Source organism: Lagenorhynchus albirostris, chromosome 16, assembly GCF_949774975.1.
Source record: "Lagenorhynchus albirostris chromosome 16, mLagAlb1.1, whole genome shotgun sequence".
Taxonomy (NCBI): domain Eukaryota; kingdom Metazoa; phylum Chordata; class Mammalia; order Artiodactyla; family Delphinidae; genus Lagenorhynchus; species Lagenorhynchus albirostris.
The window spans coordinates 30,308,981-30,334,809 of NC_083110.1; the positions used below are offsets into that span (position 1 = coordinate 30,308,981).

The 25,829-nt window shown below is 52.6% G+C and overlaps 1 long non-coding RNA gene across 1 annotated transcript in view; it reads right to left on the bottom strand.

Moving 5' to 3' along the window:
- The window catches only part of LOC132507564 (uncharacterized), a 205,047-nt gene extending 182,309 nt beyond the window's left edge, over nucleotides 1–22,738 (bottom strand). Inside the window, exons 1-2 of the long non-coding RNA XR_009536217.1 lie at nucleotides 22,627–22,738; nucleotides 2,791–2,909 (exon numbers count right to left, since the gene is read on the bottom strand). This is a non-coding gene — a long non-coding RNA (uncharacterized LOC132507564). The remainder of the gene's footprint in view (nucleotides 1–2,790; nucleotides 2,910–22,626) is intronic.
- Between the last annotated feature and the right edge of the window lie 3,091 nt (nucleotides 22,739–25,829).

Sequence of the window (25,829 nt, forward strand, 5' to 3'; positions counted from 1 at the left end):
GCTACCTAAAGTACTGCAATAAAACATAAATTAGAAATTGATAAGAAAGTACAGAGGCAAAACAGAGGAAAGGACATTAAATGAGACAGAAATATGACTGGTTCAGAAATGAGGACTACAAAGTTCTAAATGTTGTTTCAAAGGATCCAGATTGTCGATCTGAGCTTCCTGGTAGCAACTGCAAAAGGAGAAACCTGCTCAGTTACACGATTCCATGAAATAAAATATAAATATATAAATAAAGCCTGGTATTTAGGAAAATCATAACTGCTTCTGATTATAGAGCAGGAATATTTCCTGGCAGTCTTCATGATAAAATTCTATGAATAGACACGAAACAAATCTCATGGAGATGTTTTCTGGGGAGTGACATCATACAAAGAGACAATTCAAGAGAAGTAGTCCTACAGGGACCAAACTAATATGCTATGGAAGACATCCTCCCCTGGCCTAGCTTAAGGTACTGGCAGATGAGGCTGGGATATTTTAAGCAGGGAGCATTATTGCTATTACTGCTAATAGCATTGGTTGCTATTTATTTATTGATCTAAAATTCTTTCACGCCACCTATACTTACTGAGCACCTAAGTAGTGCCAGCATTGTACAGGGCATTAGAGAAGCAGAGGTGAGCAGGACAGACATGAACCCTGGCCTACTAGGGCTCAAGGTCTTGGAGGAGAATCTGTAAGTGAACAGGCAGTTACAGACCACAATTCAACAAGGGTCCTGATGGGAAGCCCAGGTCACTATGGGAGGACAGAGAAAAGGCCTAATGCTGCACATCAGGGAAGACTGCCTGGAGGAAGTGAGGCCTGAGGCGGGCCTGGGAAATACCTGGCAGGTGAAGAAGCAATGGCTAGACCACCAGAAATCAGCATGCCAAAGAACCCATCATTGCCCAGAGACGCCACTGAGAACAGCCTTAGGAGGGGCCCCAGAGGCCAGGCCTGGTTGGGTTGGGTCCCTCACCCAGCCACTGTCAGGATCAATCTCAGGCAGAACTACAAGTGTGGCCAAGCTGGGAACAAATGCCCCAGCATCCTCTCTGGGTCCTTCCAACTCGTGGGTGCTGCCCCTTCCCCCATTCTCAGAGCTTGGCCCTGCTGCCCAGGAACCATGGATATCAGGCCCTCTTGGTTGGTTCACAGCCAAGACAGACTCAGCTTGGAGAGAAGCAGCATGCAGTCCTGAGAACAAGCCACTCCTGGATAGGAAAACAAACTTAATTGTTTTAGAGCTGAAAGTGGCCTTCGACATCAGCCAGCCCAACTCCCTCATCTTATGGAGGGGGAAACTGAGACACAGAAAGGGGAAGTTATCCAAAGCCACACAGGCTGAGAAGTCCATAAGTCCAGAGGCAGGAGAGAGCAAAAGTAAAGAGGAGACCAGGCAAGTCAGCCAGGATCCCTAGGGGGGAACAAAGAGGAAAATTCCAGAAGAAGCTCGACAAGAGGAGGACAAAGGGCCTATATCTGAGGCCATGGACACGAGCCACATCCGAGATTTGCAGTTTTCTCATCTGTTCAATGGCGATAATACTGACCTGCCCCACAGGGTTGCCGGGGGAACTAGAGGGTACCTTGTAAACTGTAAAGTCCTGTGCACCTGGAGATGGCACAAGGGCCCAGGAAGAGGGTGACTTCAGGGGTAATAATGAGCCACACCAATCAGCGTGCTACGTGCACGGCACTGCTGACGATAACCCTCTGACGGATGTCATCGTCACCCCCATCTTACAGACTAAAGAAACTGAGTTAAGTAGCTTGCCCAAGACATCAGAGCTAAGAAGAGGTAAAGTGGGGATCAGGACTCTTAATCACACACAAGAGGGCCTGAGGCAGATCCGGATTTGGGAACTTATTTCTGAGAAAGGAGTGGGCGGAGGAAGCTGAGCAGATGCAACCCCCAGGAGATACAGAGCCCCCCCGCCCCACCAATCCTGTACCCTTCCCTTGGAGCAATGATTTGCATGCAGAGTGTGAGCCCAGCCAGCTGCTCAGGGGCCATGAGGAAAAGATGGTCTGGTTGGGACCTCTGAGATGACTGCATGGTACGTCCCAGCTGGCATAGCTGTACTGGTTATCTATCGCTGCATAACAAATCACCCGAAAACATGGCACAAAACAATTTACCCTGCTTCCAATTCTATGGGCCAGGGGTTCAGACAGAGCATAGCAGGGATGATTGGTCGCTGCTCCATGATGTCTGACGCCTCAGCTGGGAAAACGCAAACAGCTGGAGAGGCTAGATGGCTGGGCTCAGCTGGGACTGTTAACCAGGGCACCTAGACACGGACTGTCCATGTGACTCGGGCTTCCTCACAACATGGCAGCCTCAGGTCAATGATTCTTATTTCTTACATGGTGGCTCAGGGCTCCAGGAGCAAATGAGCTCCAGTGAACAAAAGGAAAGCTGCATGGTCTTTACTGACTTAGCATCACTTCTGCCGTTCTCTGTGGAGTGAAGCAGTCACAAATCTGCCCAGACTAAAGGGGAGGGGACACAGAGGTTATTTCTCAATAGGAGGAGTGTTGAAGAATTTGTGGCCATGTTTTTAAACCACCACAGTCGCCATAGGTGGCCCAGCAGCCTGATAGGGGAGCATGGCAGGGACCCACGCCTCTGTGGCAGATTCACAGAAGCTGAAGGAAGTCACATTCAGTCGGGACGGACCCAGGACCCAGCCAGGACCATCTAGGCCTCCTCTACCTGTGCTACTGGGCTCTTGCAGCCCACCTTTGACTCTAAGCCTCCCCCAGAATGATGACAAGGTTAGACCAGGTACTCACAAAGGCAGGGCTTCATCGCATCTCTGCTACGGCAGGACGACCTTGAGTGAGTCATATGACCTCTCAGGGCCTTGGGCTCCTCACTGCATCATGGTGAACGCTGCCTCGCTTCCAGGTTTCTGGGGAGGAATGGAAGAGAGAACATATGTGAAACCCAGACACCAAGTAGGCTCCCAGGGAACACTGGTCTCCTTCCAGGGAGAATTGGGTGGGTGGGGGCGGGGGTTGTCACATGCAGGGAGAGGATCTGAGTGCCTGACTCACGGGGTTCTTGCCCAGGGACTTCACCAGGGTAGCGTGTCTGCACTGGAAGCTCCAGCAGGCACCTCTCGGGCCTGTGGCTCCCGGCTCTAATTACAGCTTTCTCGACAGGTTTCCTGTTGGGATCTGGCAGGGTCCCCTTAGAGGAGTCACGGATAATGAGCAGCTGGCGGCAGAGCCTCCATCCATGGGGACGTTGACCCCAGAGCAGGCCTGAGCAGGCCTCCCTAGAAGGACAGAAGGCCCTCAAAGTTCCCGGTCTCAATCCTGCCCTATATACACACACATACACACACGCACACACGACCACCACCATGGCCACCAGATTTCCTGGTCTCTGCTTGCACAGCTCCAGTGACGAGGAGCTCGCTACCTTACAGGCAGCTGGCTGACCTCCAGACAGTTAGAAGCACATCCCAAATCAGACTGCCCTTCAGCTTCTAGCTGTTGATTCTCAGGTCCTCCAAGATCCTGGCAACATGGAACAGAAGAAAGGGCCCAGCTTCTGGTGGCAGGAGGAACTGGGTTCACATTCTGACTCTATCATATCTCAGGTTCTGCAGCCTTAGTTAAGTCCCTTCACCTCTCTGAGCCTCAGTTTCCTCCTCTGTAAAATGAGAATAATACTACCCAGGGGGAAGGGAGTTTGGGAGGGTGAAATGCCCAGCGCAGGATAGATGCCAAATAAAAGTCGTGTCCGCCCCCTTCCCTCTTGTACACTTTGCATTAGGGTGGCTTCAGTAGGCTCAGATTCAAACAAGCAACTGCCCCGCAGAAGCACTGGACCACCTGGAGAATCAAGGCGACAGAAGCCCACTTCCTCAGTCTCACAGCATAGCTTCACTGCAAGCTGGAGGGGGCAGGGTGGGGGCAACCTTGCGCATTTCAACTTCTAGGTGCAACTGAATGTCTACCAGATAAAAAATGGGCTGATGGACGGATGGAGAGACCAACAAACAGACAACCGAACAGACAACCGAACAGTTTCAATAAGTTTCTAAGTCTAACCAGGAAACACCCACCCTCTTTTAGTCCCAGCCTTGCTGGAGGTCATATTTTTGTTGAGCAAGTGTGTAAAGCAGGGATTTTTAAACTTTTATAAGCATCAAGGAGGATGCTTGTAAAATGCAGATTCCTGGGTCCCACCTCCAGGGATTTGGACGCTGTGGGTCTGAGGTGGGGCCCAGAGTCTGCATTTCTAACCAGCTGCCAGTTGCTGCTGTCGCTGCTGTTCCTTGGGCCATGCTTTGAGAAGGGCTGGAGCAGAGCAGAGCCACCGACTTCAACACTCTTTGGATGCCAAGCCGGTGTCCCGGGTGGCGTCCCTGGCTTGGGGCATTTCTGCAGGAGGGAGGAGAAAGCTGCCCCTCCCAGCCCTGGGACGCAGAGGGCGATGTGATACCAACACCACCTCCCACCTCTTCCAATATTCTGCTCCCGTCTCCATCCCATATTGAAGCAGCCGGCCTGGGCTCTCTTCAAAGCTGTGATGGCATCGTTACAGACAGGGCTTACGTCCAGAATGAGAACACCTCCCTGCAGGGAGTTCAGGCTGCACAAAAATCCCATTAAATAGGTGAGGTGTGCAGAGGCCATGCAGAACAGCCGCCCACGACAGGCCTCCCTGCAGGAGGGAAGAACCCCAGAAAGGAGGGAATCGAGTCTCCTGGCTTCCCAGACACACACACACACACACACACACACACACACACACACACTTGCTTACATGCACACTCACACAGGCACACACACACACAGGCACGCAAGCACGTGCCACAGAGGAGGACCCAGATCCTCCCACAGACACCCTTCCTCGCGTGGCTGATGGCAGCAGAGCCTCCGTCCAGGGTTCAGCTCACACGCTAACTTGCCACACCACCTTAGACAAGTCCCTTCCCCTCTCTAGGTCTTAGCTTCCCCGCCTGAGGTGGCTGGCCTAGGCCTTGACTAGGGAAGGAACTGGCATTCACTGAGCCACCATCGCATTCATTTATTAATTCTTTCATTCAACAGGTATCTATAGAGCAATTCCTGTGAACCAGGATCTGATTGTAGCACCGAACAGAAGTGAAAGGAAGCTCATGCCTCATGGAGGCGGCCCAATTCTTTGCACCGCCTGCTTTAGCCCTTCTATCTCATTTCACCTTCACCTTCTCGTGTCACCTCCAGACAACCACGTGAGCTGGATGTCCTCATCCCTGCTTTACAGATGAGGAAACTGAGGCCTGGAGTAAGTGGCAGAGCTCGGGTTCAGAGCTGGTGTTCCACAGACCATCACATGGCCCTGAGACCTCTGCCCTAACCAAGCCCCACTTCCTCCCAGTCTCTGCTGGGTGGGGGTCATTCCCTCCAGAGTACTCCTCCCCCCAACTCTCCAGGGTCCACCGCCTCACAAGGAAGTAGAAAGGTCAGTAGCCATGGGGATGACTGTTCCCACCCCGCCCCAGATGTGGGGATTCCAGGGCTTCTACCACGGCCCCCCCTTCCACCGATTGCAGGCTAGGCTGCTCAGACCCTCCCTCAGCAGCGGGTGCCTGGAATCACTGGGTGCTCTGGGAGCGCTGGCAGGCCTTTCTAAGTCCCTCATCCCCACCCACCCTGCCCATCACCTACTCCGAGTGCCCATACGTGATCCACGAGGTAGAGCGAGCCCACGGCGCAGGCTCTAACACAACACGGCTCCCCAAATGAGACAAGTTCTGCCTCTGTGCACTTATCCAGTTTTGCAATCCAGAAACTAGAAAGGGGCTAATTTAATTTCAACATACAAGGAAGCTTAGTGTTGCTATGGAAAGTAAACTTTATCCTGAGTTATGCAGGGTGGGAACAAGCATCTTCTCAGAGCTCAGGGCCCTTAAGGTCTCAGCCAGCCTTGGCCACATGCCTCTCTGTTCCACTTTGAAGATGTGCCCAATCACTTCCCAGGGCCCAGAAAACTCCCTCTCCCCTCTGCCTCTCCAAAGATGCCCATCTGCCGTGGCTCCATTCACCTTATATGTCTTCCAGGAAGTTGCTCTCGGCCCACTCGCTCTCCTAGTTCCCACTGCTCCAGCTCACAGCTCTCAGGACTGAGCTCTTGGGCCTGGTGTTCGGCCTGTGGCTGATTGCTGGGTTCCTGCGGCATTCGTCAGGTTGAGGAGCCCGTGCAGGGGTCACATCAGGAACGATCTAAGACCCCTATTCTTTCAGAGTCTCTGCAAGATTGGAAAGTGTTACTTGCCTTATTTACCCTCTTCCTTTTGCAAACCTACAGTGGCGTTTTCCAGAGGCTTCAACAGATTGAACGCAGAAGCAGACATGAGAACCCAACCGTCTTCTCTTAAGTGAACCATTTTTTAAAAATATTTATTTATTTATTTATTTTGGTTGCGCCAGGTCTTAGTTGCAGTGGGCGGGCTCCTTAGTTGTAGCATGAGAACTCTTAGTTGTGGCATGGGAACTCTTAGTAGTGGCATGCGAACTCTTAGTTGCGGCATGTGAACTCTTAGTTGTGGCATGCAAACCCTTAGTTGCAGCATGCATATGGGATCTAGTTCCCTGACCAGGGATCAAACACAGGCCCCCTGCATTGGGAGAGCAGAGTCTTAACCACTGCGCTACCAGGGAAGTCCCAGTAAACCATTAAAGAGAACTGTGAAAACATACAGTGGTACCACTCTTAAAATTTTTCATTTTAGAAAATAGTTATTTGTCCTGAAAAATATGACTTATTCTCGTTGTTCTTCAAGAATAAATATTTTATGATTTCTCAGTTTCATTTCAAATGTGGTAAATATCAATAGACACAACCCCATAAACAAAAACTCTTTTGGGTCCTCAGTAATTTCTAAGAGCATAATAGGTCCTGAGACCAAGTTTGAGACCCTCTGGGTGAACGGAAAGTGCCCATCCAACCGCCGCTGACTGAACGAGAGCTGGGGCCTGACAACGGGCAGCTGGGGCAGATGACCTGGCAGAGTGGGAAGCCGACCTTGAACTGGGAAATAAGGAGTGAATTGGGAAGGCAGCTGGGCGAGAGGGCCTGAAAGGAGGCGTGGACAGAGGCCCAGTGGAAAGTGGAGCTGCCAGGCAGCCACATCCGTGAGGAGCAGGGGTCCAGCACAGACACACAGAGAGGAAGAAGGGAACGTGGGAGTTGGCGTGGGACAGACAGAGCAGAGAGCTGGGAAGGAGGAGGCCCACTGAGGGTGATGCCAGCACTGCAGCCTCTCTGCTGCATGGGCCCCAGCTCCTGAGGCTCCACACCGCAGTCCAGCCTTGTCTGCAGCCCAGGGAACTGGCTCACCCCAGGCCCCCACGATGTTCCTCTTTTCATTCAGCCCTCCCTTACTTGAGGTCAACTGAGTACCTCTGTGCTTTGCCATCCTCTGAGCCCAACCAGAACAGCCTTGAGTTCTATCCTAGCTCTGAAACCCTGGGCAAGTGCAGAGCATCCGTCCTCTTGCTGTCAACATGGAGATGGCAAATCCAGCTCACGGCTCAGGGGACGACTGACATCAGAACACATGCAGGGGCCTGGCACGTGCTGGGCCCTCAACAGGTGCAGCTAATATTAGTATGCTTGCTCCTGCCTCGATGGCTACTGTTATTATTAGTGGTGGTATTAATATCCCAGCAGGAAATGGTCTTCAAGGTCACAGAGCTGCCGATGTTACTGAGGGACAAACAGGAAGGCCAGGAGCGGTCAGAAGCAGAGCTGGAGTCAGAAACCCAGCGCATCCCAGGGAGACTGAAAGCTCCTGGGGGCCGTGGACATGGCAGCAATGTCCACACTCACGACTCCATCCATTCCTTCTCTCTGCTGTTAATTTTTTGGACACATCTCATGGGCCAGGCACTAGGCCAGGTGCCGTCTGCCCGTGGGCTTGGCCCCAAATTGGTTCAATCAATGTTTGTAGATCAATCCATGGCCTCTCCCATCTGGCTGGCCACTGGGAATCTAGGCCAGGGGTGGGGTTTGGAAAGGATTTCATGAGCCATCCCCCGACCAGCAGTCACAAAAACACAGCTGTTACTCCGAGCAGATCCCACTCTGGGGCCCTCTGGGGCTGCAAAAGGCCTGATTCCTCATCCTTTTAGCTAGGTAGAACACAAGGTCCGGAGAGGTTCAGTGCCTGGCCCAGGACTCACAGCCAGGCCTGGGAGAGCCAGGGAACACAGGCTTCTCAGCACAGGCTCTGGATTCCAGAGTGTGGCTAGGGATGGCCATGGAGGGCCCCAGCAGGTGGACATTGGTCAGGACGGGCCTGAGAGTGGGGAGCAGAGACCAGGGTCCTCATGGGCAGAGGACAGGGTCTGCAGTGGGGGGAGTCTGTTGGTGCAGCCATCCCAGAAACCAAGCCCCTGGAACAGCCACTTCTCCCGCCCTCTGCTCAATGGAGTAGCTTCACACTAAAACAGCGGGGCATGCATGCTGGACGAAGCCGACTGTCCTAAAAAGGAAGGAAGACAGAGCGTGGGTCTGGCAGAGCCGTCCGTCCTAGCCAGGGGTCAAGTGTGGAAGAGAGGCGGGACCTGGGAGAGCACTCGCTGGCGAGGAGGTGGGCAAGTGGACAGCTGCAGGGGGCAGGGGGCAATGTGGCTGAGGAACCAGCTTGAGCTGAAGCTAGGAGCCCATGGGCTCCTGGAAAGGAGGGTGGAGTCACGGGCACCAGGGCTGCCTATGGCTGGGACCCTGCCCGCCCTCTCTCCCCACCCCTACTTCTCATCCCAGCTGGAGTCAAGGCGTGTCTTCCCGGCTGGATGTGAGGCTCCCTGAAGGCAGGCCCTGCTTGTCTTGCTTACTTCCAAACCCAGGCCCTGGCCCAGAACAAAAGCTCAGCAGGTCTGCCGAGCAGGTGGCTGCAGAGGCTGGCCATGAGAGCCCGGGACACCGAAAACAGAGCCCTGACTCCAGATGGGTCTGTTTCTAAGAGGCTTTGCCCTTGTTTCGTGATTTGTTCTGGGTATTACAACCCAATGGAAAAGAGGGTGGCAGAGAGGAGGGCCTGGGGGGTGACCACCGGGCAGCCGGGTACCAGCAAGACCCAGGCAGGGTGTCAGGGCCCCACCCCACAGCCCCAGACCCCACCCACCCCCGGGGACCGACTCGCGCACCGGGAGGAAGGACACGGCTCCAGCGCTGCCCAGGGGCAGCAACTCTTGTGCTCTCCCTGAACACAGGATGGAGGGAGGAAAAGGGGGCTTTGCTCCAAGAGCCCCTGAGTGGGGGAGCAGGAGGTGGGCAAAATCCCCCTTGGTTGGCACCCAGCAGGCCTGAATTCAGGGCCAGTGCCACCTCCAGCTCCCTGGATGTCCTAGGCCAAGTCGCTGGCCCAGCGTCTCTGAAGACCCTAAGGGGGCTCTGCCATGAGGCGAGGCCCACAGCTAGGTCTGTACCCGCATCTCTCACACACACTCGCGCCCCGCACGGGCTCCTGCCCGCCTACAGGGGAAGGGAGGAGGCAGACCAGGCAGCAGGCCCGCCGCAGGGCCCCTAACAAAGGCAGAGGGGGTTGGGCCGACAGCGGCAGCCAAGAGCACTGGGGGAGGGGGCTCAGGCTGGGGAGGGATGTGGCTCAGAGCCGAACGGGCCACCAGCAGCTGCAGCATCTGCTTTTTCTCACCTCTGAAGGGAATCGATTTGTCTCTGACTGATTTCCCTGACGTCTAGTTTTCTTCTCCGCCCGGCTGTCAGCCCAGCCACTGTGTGCGGGGAAGCGGGGACGCGCCCTGGCCGCCGGCCCGCGCGCCCACCCGCCACTCCCGCGCACACCGCAGCGCCCCCACACCGCCCCGCACGCTCACCCCACACGCAGCACAAGCACAGAGAAGCCCACGCCCCCCCGCAAAGCAGCCACCCGCCCAGAGAGACACGCCCACGGCCAGACAGACAGTTACACCCAGACAGACACACACACCACAGCACACACATGCACTCCCACGCACACCCACACTGCAGCCACCCTCCTGGACAGACACACCCACAGACAGACACACACACACACACATCTCCACACTCACGTTCCCCGGCACCACAGAAGCACTAGCACCCACACACCCACCACACGCGCGCACACACACACACACACACACGCTCCCACGCTCCCAGACGGCACAGCCATGTCCACACACCACACAGCCGCACAGCCGCGGGCTACGTTCCTACCGCACAGACCCACACGGACACCCCACAGTCACACCTCCGTGTGCTCCCACATCGGCCCCGCGCCCAGGCCGCCCGCAGAGCTGCTGTGAGCGATGCTGTCACGCTCCGCTGTAACGCTGGGAATCGGGTGGGAAAGTTTTGCAAGGAAACCTACCCCAACGTCCTGGGCGTGGACGGAGGAGGTGATCGGGGGGGGCAGCTGTGGGCCAGCTGAGGGCATGCGGGGGACAGGCTTGCTGCAGAGCATCCTGGGTGAGGCACTAGACCCAGGCAGGGTCCCAGTGATTTGGGGTGGAGGGTGTCGAACCCTCAAGGTTACCAGGATCAGGCCGGGTTTTCCTGGTCACAAGCACCTTGATAGGGTCTCCCAGTCCTCCAAAAGACCCCGATTGGGACTTCCCTGATGGTCCCGTGCTAAAGAATCCACCTTACAATGCAGGGGACTCGGGTTCAATCCCTGGTCAGGGAGCTAAGATCCCACATGCCCCGGGGCAACTAAGCCCACGTGCCACAACTACTGAGCCCGCACCTCAGCGAGAGCCCGTGTGCCACAAACTACAGAGCCCATGCACCCTGGGGCCTGCACATCACAACTAGAGAGAAGCCCGTGCGCCGCAACGAAAGATCCCACATGCCTCAACAAAGATCCCGTGTGCTGCAACTAAGACCTGACGCAGCCAAAAACAGATTAAGTAAATAAATGAATAATAAATTTTTAAAAATAGATATTTAAAAAAAAAAGTTAAACGTCTATCTACTGGGACTTCCCTGGTGGTGCAGTGCTTGAGAATCCACCTGCCAACGCAGGGACACGGGTTCGAGCCCTGGTCCAGGAAGATCCCACATGCCGCAGAGCAACTAAGCCCATGTGCCACAACTACTGAGCCCACGTGCCACAGCTACTGAAGCCCGCACGCCTAGAGCCCGTGCTCCACAACAAGAGAAGCCACCGCAATGAGAAGCCTGCGCACCACAATGAAGAGTAGCCCCCTCTTGTCTCAACTAGATAAAGCCCAATGCAGCCAAAAATTAAAAAATAAAATTATTTTTAAAAATCTATCTACAATATGATCCAGCCATTCCATTCCTACTCACCCATAAGGAAAGGAAATAACTGTCCATACAAAGACTTGTACACAAATGTTCATAGCAGTTTTATGTGTTAGCCCTAAACTGTAAACAGCCCAATGTCCTCCATGAGGTGAATGGCTGAACAAACTCTAGTACATCCAGACTATGGAATACTACTTAGCAATGAAAAGAAATGAACTGCTGGGACTTCCCTGGCAGTCCAGTGGTTAAGACTGTGCACTTCCACGGCAGGGGGCCCGGGGTTGGATCCCTGGTGAGGGCACTAAGATCCCGCATGCCGCGTGGCACGGACAAAAATATAAAAAATAATTAAAAAACAAAGGTTTTTTGATTGATTACCTGATTAATCAACAACGGCAGCAAACAGCAATAATAATACACACTGACCCTCTCTATGTTCACATTTTCACTTCCATGACAGCCCTTGATTGGATCCTGGAAACACCCACTGCGATTGGTATTGTTCCCATCTCACAGATGAGGAAACGAAGGTCTGGACTGGGAAAGGGACTCATCCAGGCGCCCGCATGGTTAGTGAATTTAGACCTCTGACTCAAACCCAGGTCTCCTGATTCCACAGCCAAAAATTCAGACCAAACCAACCATCTCCAGGTAATGATCCATCTGCCCTCGGAAGCCCCATAAGGCCAGTCCATCCTGGCACCACTCTCCGCCTTGGGGAACGTGGAGGAAGCCCTCAGCATGGGTGCTGTCGAGGCGTGTGCGTGGAGAACGCGCGTATGGACGCACGTGCATGCCAGAGGTGTGTGTGATTGCCAAGGCGGAGGATGAGTGTGCAGAGGTGGGCGGGGCAGATGGGAGCAGGCTCTGCAGGCTGATGTTGGGGGAGGGTGTGTCCACATAGGGTGCCTGTGACCGTGGGTGTGGGAAGCAATGGGTGTAGGGGACACGCTGCGGGAGTGATCAGGCGTGATTATGGGTTCGTGTGCGCTAGAGGTGCACGCAGGAGGGGCCTTTTGAGGGTGTGGGGCTGCGTGTACATGTGAGAGGGGTGATGGGTGTGCCAGAGATGTCCCCATCGTTGTGTGTGAGAGTGTGAGGGCGCATGCCCACCGCGGTGTGTGCCCACCGGATGAAGGGGCTCCACTCCTGCACCCTGTGTGTTTCCTGGCCCCCTGCCCCTCCCCTGGGGCTTTATCTGTCCAGGCAGCCCTGCTCTCAGCACAGACAGCAGATAATTGACAAATAGAACTCGTTCTTGGCTCTTGGAGGTCTAGTCAGAGATAAGAGGAGACGTGAGTACCAGCAGAGTGGGTGCTGAGGGTTCAAGGACCACCATCGGAGGCTTTGTCCTCCTCCCTCTTTGGCCAGTGATCCACACACCCACCACAGTAGCACATGACAGGCAAAGAGGCCCGGTAAACACCTGGAGGGTGGGGGCTGGGACAGGGGTGCCCACCAGGCCTGGCACTGAGCAGGGCTGAGCAATGTTTGCTGAGTGAATTAGCTCTCAGCTCAGCATCCACTCATTCCTTCCAACACCTGACCCAGCACCTACTAAGTGCCCAGCTAGGGCTGGATCCTGGAGCCGGGGAGGCCAAGGAGACCCAGGCCGGGCCTCGGGGACATCACAGTCTGCATGGCCGCCCCAGGCCAGCAAGACAGGCAGGGGACAGAAACGTTAACCCCAACGGTCTGGTCACATTAGGAAAAGCCTCAGAGCTCAGACCTGCAGTTATCGGGCCAGGGTCCGGAGGGAAGGCATGTTTGGGAATGAATGGACTTGGCCTGGCCGGGGGCAGCGCCGATGGGAAGGCCACCACCCACCACTGACTTCCTGTTATGGGCCAGACCCTGTGCCGCGGAGCCATTTAGAGTGATGGTCACTCCACTTGTCCAAAGCCCTGTGGGGTAAATACTGTTTTATCCAAGCTAAGGACCTTATCCGTAGGATTTGAGAGGAATGAGGGAGGTGGACAGATACGGTTTTAGAAAGACCCAGCCCCTGCACTTCAGTGTGTAAGGAAGATGAACGATTGTCAGGCAAGAACGCCCAGCTGCCCCAGGCAGCTCCTAGCAAGGCTCCTCCCAGGCTGCCCCAGAACTTTCCCGGGACTGGTCCTCAGGATGGTCAGGGCTTCCTGGGATGAGGGCAAGAAGGCCTGGTTGGGACAGGGGAGGTGAGGGGGATAGACGGGTGGAGGAGGGCAAACACACAGGCCCTTGCAGTTGGGGCTTGGAGTCCAGGGACCATTCAGGTCCACAGTTCTCCCTTCAAGGAGCAGTGATGGCCAGTTGGTGCTGGGGGTGGATGCCAACTCCATCCTGCCAGGCAGCCCTTCTGGGACATCCCCACCATCCTGGCCTGGCCCCAGTATAGCCTTCCTGTGGCCTCCTCAACGTGGCTCACTCCAGATGGGTAATTGGGAGAACTATCAAAGGCCAGCACAAAGGGAGAAACTGAAGCCAGTGCGAGCGGGAAGCAGACTGGCTCCTGGTCGCATGGTGGGACTGGGATTGGACTTCAAGTGTCCTGATGCTCAGCCTGACCACATAGTGAGTGGCTGAGGCCGTCTGACATGGGATGAACGTCAAGTTTCCATCCTCCTCCTCTTTCTTTTGCTACTCCTCCTCCTGCCCCATGTTCCTCTCCTGTCCTGCCCCCAAGCCCTGCCTCCGCTTTCTCTTCCTCCTTTTCCTCTCCTTCTCTCTTCTACCTCATACCTTACCTTGCTTAAGAGAAGCAATGCAATGCCCTCTGGCTCCAGATTAGAACATTTCTCTAGGTGACGGAGACCTCAGAGGTCTTACCCGTCATCTCTGATAGGTGGAGTCATCACACCCCCCCAAAAATGTCCACATCCTAGTCTCCAGAACCTGGGAATGTGTTGGTTACATGAAAAGGGGAATTAGGTTGCAGATGGAATTGAGGTTGCTGATCAGCTGACCTTGAGATGAGGAGATGTTCTAGGACTATCTGGGTGGGCCTGATGTAGTCACAAGCGTACACAGAATGGAAGAGGGAGGCAGAAGAGAGAGCCAGCAAGATGGCATCACTAGAGGGACACAGCCTGGTGTCACTGGCTTTGAAGATGGAGGAAGGGGCCTTGAGTCAAGGAAAGCGGGCGGCCTCTAAAAGCTGGAAAAGGCAAAGAATTGGACTCTCCCCTAGAAGTCTCCAGAAGAAACGCAGTCCTTCTGACACCTTGATTTTAGCCCAATGAGACCCATTTTTGAGTTCTGACCTCCGTAACTATAAGTTAATAGATTTGTGTTCTTTGAAGCCATGACTCTTGTGGTCTTTTGTTACAGCAGCAATAAGAAACGAATACACGGTTCCATGTCTCCCAAAGCCCTCCAGCTGCATTCCTCCAGTGACAGGGAGCTCCCTCCAGTGTCAGTCAGCTCTGGCCATTACCACATCCCTCCTCATGGGAATCCAAGCTCTCCCCTGGGACTGCTTTCCAATTTGCCAGCTCAGTCCTTCTAGGCCCCCCAAACAAGCCACTCTCTGCCTTTATAATGTTTAAAAACAGTATTCATGGGATTAATCCCCCTCCATCCTTTCCTTCTCTTTGCCCGGCATCCCCAGAAAGCTTCTCTGATTGCCCCACCAGAAACTCCTCTCAAAGAAATCTTATTCCCTCTTCCTACATTTCTTCTGAATTCTGGGGGTCACTCACGCCCAGGCCAAAGTTCTCAGGAGCAGAGACTCAGCCTGCCTGCCAAGGAGGCACTGGGGTAGGATGGAGGTCATTGTCTCTGCTGGCTGTGTGATCTGAGTTAGACAAACCCATGCTCTCTCTGGACCTCTGATGTCCCATCTATAAAATGGGATGAAACCCCATGAGCTCTGTGGATGGCCACAGTGCAGAGTGAGTCTTACCTGCCCTGATTGCTTTGCCAACACAACTCTCAAGTGTTTGCCTCCTCTCCATATTTCTTGTCATTAATAAGAGAGGGGAGGAGAGGGGAAGAGAGGGGAGGGGAAAGAGAGAAGAGAGGAAAGGAAGGAGAGGGGAGCTGTAAGTCCCTACAGAAATTGTATTCGAATGTTTTATAATGTGCTCTGGCTCGGGCAGCACCTTAGTTAATGGTGTGTCAGATGATGGTACAAATTTATAGCTGAAGGTTTACATCACAGACAGCTGGAATGAATGACAATAAATTAATTTAAAGTGCTACCAAAGTGTTCCCCAATGTATATGTGCTTATGAGCTCTGGGCTGATAATTTATCAATGCATGCCTTTTATAATCCTGGTCTTAAGTCTTGAAAGCAGATAGTTAAAAAGCAGTCACATGACATAAATTATTTTTATTAATATCACGAGTGCGTGATTAGGGTGGCGGGAATGCTGGTCACCAGTACAGGTTTCTGCAGCCAACCTTCGCTTCCTTCCTCTGTCTTCTTGTCCTGAGGGGTTTGAACCTCACAGTCCCAGGTTCCCTTCCAGCCCAAGATCCCCTCAGGTTGCCAGGGCCTGAGCCGGTGCCACCACTCCCTGTTCCCCTCTCCTGGGTGAGAATTTCACTTCACATCCATATGGGGTCCCTCTTCTAAGGAGTTATTATAACATCCACATGTTCCTCAGATAGGAGAGAGCACACGTGTTTTATGTGCAGACAATCAACCCATTCACACAAACTCAAAGACAGAGAGAGACGTGCTGAGCCTCAGTTGCTCCACCTGTAAAACGGGTATCACCACATTGACCTCATACAACCAAACAGGGCCACTGGGAGAACTGATTAAGGCCAAAGTAGCACTCAATAATACGTGTTGCTCTTAGGAGTCTCTCTGCTCTTCTACAAAGGGAGGGGAAGTTCAAAGTGGTTTACACAACCCAGAACTTTGTGGTTGGTTGACCTGCTCAGATCTTGAGAAAATATAAGATGACCCTACCCTCCTGGAAGCCCATTCCAAGCCCTTCTTCTTTCTAAAGCCAATCCCACTGCATGTGCCCTGGGCCTCCAGCCCTGCCATTTTCTCGATAGATCCATTAATTATTCCGGTACAGGTTCACCTTTTCCTTTTCCTGTGTTATGTTAAAGATTGCCAAAATTCTTCTCCGCTCCTCCCAACAAGAAGAGATGGAGTCTATTGCCCCCTCCCACTTGACTCGAGGCTGGCCTGCGACTTGCTTTGACCTATAGAATGTGGTGGAAGTGACATTGGGTAATTTCCAAAACTGGGTCTTAAGGTATCTGCAGCTTCTTTGGAGCACGTGGCATACTCTTGGAAGCCAGCTGTTATGTTGTGACAATCCCAACCAAGATGGAAAGGCCACACGGAGAAGAACCACGATGTTCCCATCGGCCAAACTCCCCGCCAACGGCCAGCTCCAGCCGCCAGCCATGTGATGGGCCATCTTCACATTCTAGTCAAACATACAGGTGACTGAAGCCCCATGTGAGCCAGCAGAGCCCAGTTATTCCAAGAATTACGAGAGATAATAAATGGTTGTTGTTTTAAATTATTACGATTTGGGTGGTTTATTACACAGCAGTAGACAACCAGAACACCCCTCTCTACTGGCTGCCTTGCATCAGCGCTTAAACGAATCCAGGCTGCTCTCATCTAAAATCCTCCCTGGATCCCACCTCCCTCACCAGCTCCAGCCTTGGCTCACCCGTCCCCACCAAACTGCAAAACGAGACAGAGACGCCACGCTACAAACGATCTCCCTGTCCGTCCCCACCATCCACCCCTCACCGCCAGCCAGCTCTCTGGCTTTTGCCCCTCCCACTCTTCCAAGGGAGTCACCTCGTAGGTCACCAGGGGCTGGCCGTCCTTGAGTCCTGCCCTTTATCTCACTACCCTTGGGCAGCATGCTTGCTGGTGCCCGCTGCCATGCCTTTCAACACTCGTCCCAAGGCTCCTCCAACCCTCCTTTGTCAGCACCTCTATTTCCCACACCGTTTCCTTCAGTCTCGCTTGGACACCTCTTGTCCTTCTCTTGAAATCCCGGTGTTCCTCAGGGCCCTGTCCTGAGCCCTTGGCCCTCCACATTCCTCACGCATTTGTGGGCACGCTCATCTGCTCCCTGCTCCTTGCCCGGGCCTCTCAATTCTGCATGTCCAGCCGATTCCCTCTCCAGCCCACAATATCCAGCTGCCTCCTGGACTTTTCCACTTGGACATCTTTGACCTCAACAGTCCCCATGTTTACTCATCATCTCTACACCCCCTGCCCCCTCCTTACTTGCTCCCCTTCCAGGGACACGGTTGCCCAAGTCCCAAACCTGGGATCTAGTCTTAATTCATTCTGCCTCCTCCCCACATAAAATCAGTCACCAGATTCTGGCAGGTTTCCCCTAAGTTGATCTAAAAGCTCTGCTTCCCATTGCCCTTGGCCAGGTCACCACCACACTTCCCTGGAATACTTACAACCCCTCCACTGGCCTTTCTCCCTGTATTTATGCACCAAAGCCTTTCTCCACTCTGAAGTACAGAGACCCTGATTAATACTTTGCAACTTAAAGTCTTTCAGTGGATCCCTTTTGTCTTTAGACTAAAAGCCAAACTCACTGATGCAAAATATGGGCCCTAGGACCACCTCTCCAGCCCTAAATCTGACCAGTCCCCACATTCACACTGGCCTCATTCCTCCAACATGCTGTGTACGCTGTGTGCTCACATATGTTCCTTCTGCCAGGCACACCCTTCCCTCCTCCATGGTCCAGCAAACACAGCCTCCTTCAGGCCTTCACTTCCCTGGGAAGCCTTGTCCACCCCATCATGCCCTTGCCCTGCGCTCCCCATCTCGCACCCTTTCTCTGTCTTCCTTTCTCCCAGCGCTGATCTCCCTCGCTGTTGACCGCTTGGTGAGTTATTTGTCTTCTCAGCTCAACAGTCAGCTCTGGAGCGGGCAGGAGCATTCGTTACAGCCTAGCACAACAGCTGGCACAGAGTAGCTACTCAGTAAGTAGCTGTGAATTAATGAATGATAACTGAGTCTTGGGGAAATGTCATCACCTTGTTTCCTCCAACCTCCATCAAAGCCTGGCTTTAACAGATTTGCAAAGTCCCCACCTTCAGCTTCCATTCACCCCCTCAGCTACTCAACACCCATTTATTGAGCGCCCAACGTATGCCCAGCCCTGGGATGGACAAATGAATATCAGATGCGTGAATTAACAAAACACTGCCGAAATAAAAAAGACCAAACTACCGATATACACAGCAACATGGATGCATCTCAAAAGCAATATACTAAATAAAGGAAGCCAGACGACACACTGGATAATTCCATTCATATGACATTCTAGAAAAGGCAAAACTATAGGGACAGAAAACAGATTGGGACTCCCAAGGCATGTGTCATAGAGAACGAGTGAGGCAGAAGCAGGGATGTCTTTTTATAACCAGTCTTAGAAGTCATTAGGCATCACTTCTGCCACGTTCTGTTCATCAGAAGCGAGTCACTAAAGCCAGAAGGGGAGGGGAATTAGAGTCCACCTTCCAATGGAAAGTGTCAAAGAATTTGCGGATGTGATTTGAAACTATCACAGGTACCACCTGACCCCAAGGCAATGCCGTGTCCACCAGGCATGGTGGCCACACGCCCCAGCATTCACAGCATCTGCAGGCAATGGGGTACCATGGACACCTGGATGACCCAAAGGCAGCTTCAAGAACATTATTATAATAATGTTAAAAGAGCATTTTGGCAGAAAAGAAAACCACCTCTATTGCTAGTTATTCTCTGTGTTACCATCAGTCATTTCCCCTCTCGTTACCTCGGTTTCCTGATCTGTAAAATAGGCAAAGTTATATTCCCTACCAAGTAATGTTCTTGTGAGGACTAAATGAGGTGATTGCGTAAAGTGCTTAGAAAAACACAGGGCACATGGCAATTCCTAGTAACACTGTAGTCTTTCATGAGCTGGCAGAGGAGTAAATGAGAAGATCCATGGAAAGAGCTTAGAGCAGTGCCTGCCTGGCATGTGAAAATACACCAGTTACATGTTATTGTTATTGTATTTATAATTATTTCTTGCTCTATCCTCCTCAAGACCTCTGGGATAATGTGCAAACTCCCAGATGTCATTCCAGGTCCTTTGCAAATACATTCCTGCCTATCTGTCTGCTCCCGCATAACCTTCCTCACACACATACCACAAACACCATCCCTGAACATGCCCCAAACTCACAACTTCCCCCTATGCAGCTCTTTCTCCTAAGACGCCCCTACACACCTCTTCCTGGTTAACCTCTACTCAACATGAACATTGGACAGGAGTCAAGGCTGTCCACTCCTAGCCATGACAGAGTAACTGGTAATCAGATTAACACTAGCACCAGCACCATAAAGAAATAAAAAGAAATAGAAAACTGAAGAAACATAGAAACACCTATTTTCACATAGAGGCACAGGTCAGTGATTCCCAAGAGAAGGGAAACAGATGAGGTAAGCTCTATGATTGTCTCAGCTGTCTAACCGGACACACGTTCCAGGCTACTGAACGAAGAGAGAGAATCTAAGTAAAGCACAGCAATCTCACTGAGCCGATGAGACAGGCTGGGGAACAGGGAGGCTCAGCCTGTAGAGGAAGTCACGGGCAGAGTACCAGCGAAGAGGGAGCTAGGCAGAGAAAGTTCCAGAAATCTTCACAGAGGTCCTCTTGAGCCTTAGAATGAATTATAAACTGTGCCTGTCTGGGGGTGAGATGTGATGAGGCCAGGCAAAGTCCAACTATCAGAGAAAAATTATTACCAGGGAACTGTGAGTTTAACTACTTGCAGAGCTCACACAGAGCTGAAAGACTTTGAGTTCCAACCAGCCGGAGCAGAGCAGAGAGGCCTCATTGATCAGCTTAATAAAGCTTAAAAATAAGCCTCAAAAGGAGAAGCTTGATCCACCAGTAAACTAACTAACTGCCAAAGCTATATCTTCAGTAATCTTTCAAGAAGACAACAAAATCCAAACACTCAGCAATGGATCATCAAAATGCCCAACACCCAAACAAAAACTCCTAGACATGCAAGAAAGCACGATAATACAACCCACAACTAGAAGAAAAATAATTCAGTAGAAACAGACATGGATGACAGAAATTATGGAATTAGCAGACAACAACATTAAAATAATTATTATAAGAATATTCAAGCATTTAAGAGAAAACATAGTGAAGAGATGGATGAGAACCATAAAAAGAAACAAACAGAACTTCTAGAGCTAAAACATACAATTTATAAAATTAATAACAGATAAGGAATTAATAACAGATAAGATGCTGCAGACAAGTTGAAGCCAGGGCAGCAGAAATCATAAGGGAAATTAGAAAATATTTTGAACTGAATGAAAAAATAAAAACACAATATATTAATTGTTGTAGTATGCAGCTAAAAGACTGGCTGGAGGGAAATGTATAGCTTTAAATGCTTGTATTAGATAAAATGAAAGTTTTTAAACATTTGTGCAGGAAAGAGTTAACAGAGTAAGCCTGAGACTTCTATCATTAGAAAGTCCTGCTTGGGATTCCCTGGTGGCACAGTGGTTAGGAATCCTCCTGCCAATGCAGGGGACACGGGTTCGAGCCCTGGTCTGGGAAGATCCCACATGCCACGGAGCAACTAAGCCCGTGTGCCACGACTACTGAGCCTGCGCTCTAGAGCCCACGAGCTACAACTACTGAGCCCATTTGCTGCAACTACTGAAGCCCACACGCCTAGAGCCCGTGCTCCGCAACAAGAGAAGCCACCTCAACGAGAAGCCCATGCACCGCAACGAAGAGTAGCCCCAACTCACCACAACTAGAGAAAGCCCATGGGCAGCAACAAAGACCCAAAGCAGCCAAAAATTAATTAATTAATTAATTAATTTTTTAAAAATGCAAAGCGTGATAAAAGGGGGAAAATAATTTGAAGAGAGAGCAAGCATTAGAACCAGACTCGGATATGGGAGAAATATTGGAATTATCAGACCAGGGATTTAAAACACCTATGATTAGTACGCTAAGTCCTCTAATGGAAAAAGTAGGCCACATGGATGAACAGATGGGTAATACAAGTAGAGAGATGGAAATTCTAAAAAAGAAAAAGAAATGCTAGAAATCAAAAGCATTGATCCTGGATCTGCTGACCCAAAACATAACCTCACGCACTGAATCTCAGGTTGAGCCAGTGGGCATCACTTCCCAGGCCCAGAGCCCATGGGGAGGAGGAGCCCATGGTAGGCCTGGGCAGGGCCGGGGCTGTGCCTGCTGCAACATCTGGGATTGAGCCACGGCTTCAGTGGGTCCAGGGCAGGCTGTGCAGCCAGCAAGGGCTGTGGGAAGCAGGTGAGGAGGCCAGAACTTCTCCACACTGTCAGGACCTGGAGGCCTGGTGTGGGTGGCCTTAGGCTGAAGAAGAGGGATGCTGGATGGGCTGTGGGCAGCTGGGACCAAGAGGAGGGCAGCTTAGTGTCTAAGCACAGACTGGGTAGACCTCGCTCACTTCCTAGCTGTGTCACTTTCCCATGTGGGCCTTATTGTCCTATCTGTCCCTCAAGTGGGGTGATCTTGTCAGTCAAGTAGGCATAAAAAATGCAAAAGCTGCAGAAGCTTTGACATCAACAAACCAAGGTTTGGTCTCTGATCCACCAGTTCCAAGCAAGATGTCTTTGGACAATTATAAACTCTCTGAGCTGCACTTTCCTCATCTCTGCAGTGGGTATAATAGAACTATTACTAGGACACGACGCTATACCAAAATGTACAGCTGCAAGAAGTATCACATTCTGGATTTGTCTTTCAAGAAACTAAATTCTGACCATCTCACCTCCATCATTATCAGGCTGTTACCCTAGGCCTCAAGAAGAGGGAGGCCCCATGGTGTCCAGGAAGTAGGGCAGGGCCTTGGATCTCCACTCTGTCCTGGCCACTGCGGAGGCCCTCGTGCTCTGAGTTGTGTGTCCCTGACGTCCTGTGGCCTCCTACTCTGCTGGGCATGAGGCTGGACTAGGTGCAGGACTGGCCTCCCAGAAATGCTGAGGCCTGGTCACACACCCGAGTCTGGGCCTGTTTTACCCACCTTCCTTCTCAGTCTGTCCCATCCTCCTTGGGGTCTTGTCCCTCGAAGGCCCTCCAGGCCACCTTACAGCATCTTGTCTGAGATGACAAGAGAGAGCTTTGGATCTGGAGCCATTTCTACTATAGCCCCCAAACCCCCGGGTAAAAGGACGCAAAGGCCTGGTCAGCAGGGGAATACCAGTATAATATCTATAAAAATCCTCCTGCGCAGAACCCCCTCAGATGGTGGGTAGATAGTAAGTTGTCCATGAAGCTGTCTGTGTCAGACATCTTAGGCTGCTGTGAAGACAAATTAAACACACAGAAGGTGGCTGCCCAGTGCTGGCCCACAGAAAGGGCTTCCAATCCCCTGTACTCACATCCTTTGATCCTTGCAATCCCACAAAGCAGGCACTGCAGATGATGTAGGAGAGGCCCAGAGAGGGTAAGAGCCTTGGGGAAGGTTACACAGCAAAGCAGGGTGAGCACTCGTTCCCTGCCTGGAGGCCTCTATCACCAGGAGAGAGGGTGAGGCAGGCACATCCCCCAGGGTATCTGGTTGCCAGCCTTATAGGCAATGCCAGTCCTAATGCGAGTTAAAATTAGAACTAACTGGAGAAGTATTTTTATTACAGGGTTGAGCATGTGGACAGCAGAGGAGCCCAGCATCACAAGAGCAGCCACAGGGCTAGCAAGGAACAGCATCCCTCCTCTTGTGCAAGAGACTGTGTGCTGGCCAGAAACTGAGGACAGGGGAAGCGGCAGGGCAACAATGCCTTGGAAGCAAGCAGAGAGAGACTTTTCTTCTTGACCAAAATTCCAGAGAGTCAGGCTCTGAATATGAGCAAGGACATCTAGGCTCTCACTCTGGGCCTTAGTGTACCTGTCTCGGAAGTGGGTACAATGGCCACAGGAGGGCTGTGAAACTCAAACACCTTTCTTTCCTGCCATTAAAGAACCTTTGCCAGAACAAGATTGCTATGGTCCGAATGCTTCCTCTGGAAATTCATAGGTTGAAATCCTAACCCCCAAGGTAATAGTATTAGGAGGTGGGACTCTGGGGGGGTGATTAAGTCCTGAGTGTGGAGCCCTCATGAGTGGGGTTAGTGCCCTTATAAAAGAGACCCCAGAGAGCTCTCTTCTACCATGTGAGGACACAGTGAGAAGACAGCTGTCTATGAACCAGGAAGCAGGCTCTCAGCAGACACTGAATCTGCCACCACCTTGATCTTAGACTTCCCAGCCTCCAGAACTGTGAAAAATAAATGTCTTGTTTATAAGCTACCCAGTCCATGGTATTCTACTGTAGCAGTCTGAATGGACCCACATAAAGGTGCTCCCACTCTCCACACTCTCCATCCAACGAACTTCAGGAGAAGGGGGAACAGTAAAGTTTCCTCAAGTACAGTTTCCCGGCCTCCTCAGCTCCTCCAAGCTGTGGCGTATCCCCAGGGAAACCTAGTCCAGGTGGCGGAGGATCCTTCATCTCTAAGAATGCCTGTGACACTCACAGGGAGACACGTGTCAGGGGAACTCTTCACTTTACAGAAAAGGTGCTTCCTTCACGGAAAGAGATGGCCTTCGATTCCCTGCATCAGGAGCTTCCCTCCCATGTCCTGGATGTGGGGAGGCCGGAGTTGCGGCAGGGGAAGTGTACACAGATGGCCCAGCTGCTGCCCTGTTCTGGGGGGACTTCTTTACTTGTAAGGTGAGGGGTTGGAGGGAGTTTTCTCAAGGACTCAGGTAGTGTCAGGAGGCTTGAAGCAAGAGGTTTAGGAAACCCAGGGGAAGAGGTCAGAGAGAAATGGAATCTGTGGTTCTCAGGTGGACCTGGATTGCCAACACTTCTCAGGGACACTGGGGCTGCTGGGAGGAGGAGGACACCCTATGTCACACCTGGCCGCTGGTGTGGGCTGGGGTTCAGGACCCCTTAAACCTCCAGCTCCTCCTCCCACAGGGCATGACCGCGGAAGCTGGGAGGAGGCCAGTGGGGGATCTGTCCGGGCAGGAGTCTGGTACACCATCATGGTCTGGCCTCCATGATTCTTGCTCCTGGTTGCAGGGGGTGAGCATGGGCAGGGGTGTGGGGTAGGGAGAACATCACCTTATTTTTCTGAAAAGGAAAGCAAAGCCCCCTTCAACAGCCCCGCAGCCTCTACCTCTCCCCTGCAGTCTTCACCCACACTGATGCCTACATGATCCTTCTGGAACATGGTCTTCATCGTGGTGCTCCCTCACTCACCCACCTTCAGCAGTTCCCCACCACCTCTGCCAATTCCCCAGACCTGGCTGACAATTGAAACTTCCTGAGGCCCCTGTTAAGCAGACAGAGACCCCAGCCCCCTGCCTGACAGCCTTCAGAGTCCACCAGTCTCTCTCAGGGATTTCTCCAAGTTTCTCTCGTTTGATGGCCAAGCCAACTGAGGCTCAGAGAGGCTAAACAACTTGCCAGAGGTCACACAGCAGGAGGACTTGAAATTCAAATCCAGCTCTGGTGACATGGCTAGAGCACATGCCCTACCTACAGAGGGGCCACGATGCTAGGACGGAAGCTTCAGGAAGCTCTGTCTCTCAGCCTGGGCACTGTGTGTGTGTGGGGAAAGGCAGGTAAGGAAGGAGGAGGTTGGAATGGGGAGCTCTGAAGGCAGCACGGTGTGGTGGGCAGAGTCCGGACCATGAATCCAGAGGCCTGGGGCCCAGCCACCTCTGCTGTGCCTCAGCTGCCTCCTGTGGGAAACAGATGATAAACCCCCGGCCCAGATGCACAGGTTCCCGAGGGAGTGTGAATACGCAGTAGGTGCTGCAGAGCCCAGCCCCGAGCTGGGGGCACAGCAGGTGTTTATTCCACACTTGTTGCCTTTGCACAGGATCCAGAGGCTCCGGGCTGTGCGTGCAGCCTTCGGCCCGAATCCACCCCCCAGCTGCAGCCCACGGTGAGGCTTTGCAGGCCCAGTAAACAACCGCTCACCGCCCTCACCAAAAGGAAACTTTTTTTTAAAGCAACAGAAACCAACATCTCTGCAGGCTGCCTGTGTTGGTAACGGAAAAGGAGCTTCTGAGAGGAAAGGGCTACGGGGTTGGGGGCGGAGGCCAGGCAGAGGCAGCAGAGCGGAGGAGAGAACCAAGATCTGATAAGGAGCTCTGCTCTTCAGGGCCTGGGGGCTGGGGGGGAAGGGAGGCTGGGGTGCAGTGGGGGAGGGAGGCTCAGCCCCTCCTCAGCCCTGCAAGCAGGGAGCTGGGAGGTGGGGTCTGAGATGGCCTGGGGAGTGGCCCTCAGGCCACAGGACTGCAAAGCTCAGCCATTCTCCCCTCCCTTGGGGCAAAGCCCTTTCCCTGGATGCAGGAACCAACCAGAGGCTCAAGGGCTGGCGGTCCCTTAGTCTGGCTCTGTAGCCACTCGCCCATGGCCTTGGGCCAGTCTCTTGGACACCCAAGGGGTCTCAGTGTCCCCCTCCCCCAAAAGAAGGTACTGACTGTCTATAGCGACAGCATCAGGACATGGTGCCAGCCTGGGAATCAGGAGGCTCAGGGCCTGGGCTTGCTATTAGGCCCTGAGCAAGCAGCCCTAGCTAGGCTGATGGAG